Genomic DNA, 2351 nt, shown 5'->3' with positions numbered 1-2351 from the left:
TGTATCAACTTTGTAACTTTAACAGGAGCACCATTATGTTCTCTATGACACTAGGATCCTTATTTTTAAGTATTTCTCAACTTTCTTAATGTCGTAGAATTATCAAGTCCTAAACTTGATTTCTTATATGATTTTCATTGTTGACTAATCCACTTTTTCCTAATAAAATTTTCCTTTTGGTGGTCGATGGAGCTTCTAGTTTGATTATTGATTACTAAACTAGCAATTCTAATTGAGTACAACCTTTAATGCATTGATATATATTTTTTTCATGACAAAAATACTAGTGTAGGGTCTCTTTTTTTTGTGTACTTTCATTTAATACATTGATATTTAATTTTTATTTGTAAACTCATCAGAAAATTGTTGTCAAATGATCACAAATATATAAAATGAATCTGATGCCTAAATTCGATGGGGGAAAAAAGAACTCAAAAATTAATTTTTAAAGAAAAAAGTATAAATCGCAAACCACCCACAGCCGCCCGCACATCTGCAAACCCTATCCGCACAAACCACAAACCACACTGCGGGCGGTTGCGGGTTGACTTTTTCCCAAACTGTATAGATGCGGACGAGTCAAAACCGAATCGTAAACCGCATAAAACCGATCCGCGAACAATCTTACCAAATGCCATGCACACTCAATAAAATAGATTTTTTACTAATTTTTTTATTATATATATAATACAATAAATAATGATAATAAACTTTTGTTATCAATCACGGATCATCTAGAAGGTATAGCGCTAAAGCTACTCTAGTATTAAATACCGTAGAGTTTCCCAATATAGTCTATGGTTCACCACAGGAAAATTATTAGGTATTTTCAGAATGTATTTATATTCTTTTATTAATTATCATATATCATATATTTTTACATTTCTCAATCATTCAGCATAAAAAATAAAGTACCTATAATATATATATATATATATATATATATATGGATAAAAGAAAACGACAAAACTAATGTTACAAATCAAATATGGTATTTGATTAATAACAACGCCAAAGCGTGGACATTAAAATATACAAAAGCCATAGAATCTATTACACTTTATAATTATAATTGTGATAGTTACAATAAATAAAATAAAAACACGTGATTCAAATGTATAAAACTTTGATCCGTATGGTATGAACTGTCACAGAATCTCCAAAAACACAGAAAACAATACACGGTGATAATATATATATATATATAATAGCTTCTCACTAATGAATGAAATCCCAGGTCCTCCAATTCCAATATATATAGAAAAATCATAAACTTGTAATCAGTCACAAAAAAACTATATCACATTTCATTCTCTATATCCAAAATGTATGAACAATCCATCTCAGACTCCGACTTTGCTCTTCTCGAATCGATCAGCAGGCATCTCCTCGACGATGCCGACATCTCAGAAATTTTTCCGATGATGGTTCCATGCATTGCACCACCGGTCAATGATCTGAGTTCGAGTTTTACTGCTTGGCAAGCAATGCCATTAAATGGGTCGTCGGAGATGATGATCGAGTTTGGAGCGAAGGATGTTACGGAGGAGGAAGTGGTGGCGCGTGGTGATCACGTGCCTCGGGAGTGGAGGAGGTATAGAGGTGTAAGGCGGCGGCCGTGGGGGAAGTTTGCCGCGGAGATAAGGGACCCTAAAAAAAAAGGTTCTAGGGTTTGGCTCGGGACATACGAGACACCTGAGGATGCTGCATTGGCTTATGACCAAGCTGCTTTTAAAATGCGCGGTTCAAGTGCTAAGGTTAATTTTCCGCACCTTATTGGCTCAGATGACTTGGAGCCGGTTAAAGTGAATCCGAGGCAGCGGCGGTCTCCAGAGGCTTCAACTTCATATTCTTCGTCGGAAAATGAATCCCCAAAGCGGAGGAAATGCGTGGTTGGCCAAGTGTTGGTAGTTAAACCCGAGTTGGATACTAATAGTGTTTGAAATTGACCAATAAAAATTTAATGTAACAGTGATACATATTATGTTGGATGCATTGAATTTTTTTTTTTCTTTTCAAATTGGCCGCATCAGAAAGTTGTAAATTGTGAGCAGATTGCAGGCATTGTACTTTGCTTCAAGTTTGGAGAGCTTACAAGAAATAGACACATTCAAAAGGATCGGTCTCTGATTCACATTTGTGAGACAGTTAAATTTGCTTACCTTTTTCATCTTATTTTGTAAAAGAAAAAAAAATGCTTATAATATGATTTTTCTCCCGCGATTTTAAAAATTATATCTCACATTTTTAAGTTTTAATTTCATAGCAAATGATGCTTTTTATTAATAAATCATTAAGCCAATTAACAGTTTTTAATGATGTTAGAAATTTATTTCAATTAATAATTCAAA

General features: G+C 33.8%; 1 pseudogene across 1 annotated transcript; it reads left to right on the top strand.

Annotated features, from left to right (window-relative positions):
- Positions 1 to 1226: 1226 nt before the first annotated feature.
- On the top strand, positions 1227 to 2116 carry LOC114282447 (ethylene-responsive transcription factor 13 pseudogene; annotated as a pseudogene). The gene has a single exon (XR_014328822.1). The product of XR_014328822.1 is annotated as an ethylene-responsive transcription factor 13 pseudogene (transcript).
- Positions 2117 to 2351: the final 235 nt, after the last annotated feature.

This window comes from Camellia sinensis, chromosome 5 (assembly GCF_055761805.1).
Source record: "Camellia sinensis isolate YWXY chromosome 5, ASM5576180v1, whole genome shotgun sequence".
NCBI lineage: Eukaryota > Viridiplantae > Streptophyta > Magnoliopsida > Ericales > Theaceae > Camellia > Camellia sinensis.
This window is presented reverse-complemented; position numbering and strand designations above follow the sequence as displayed.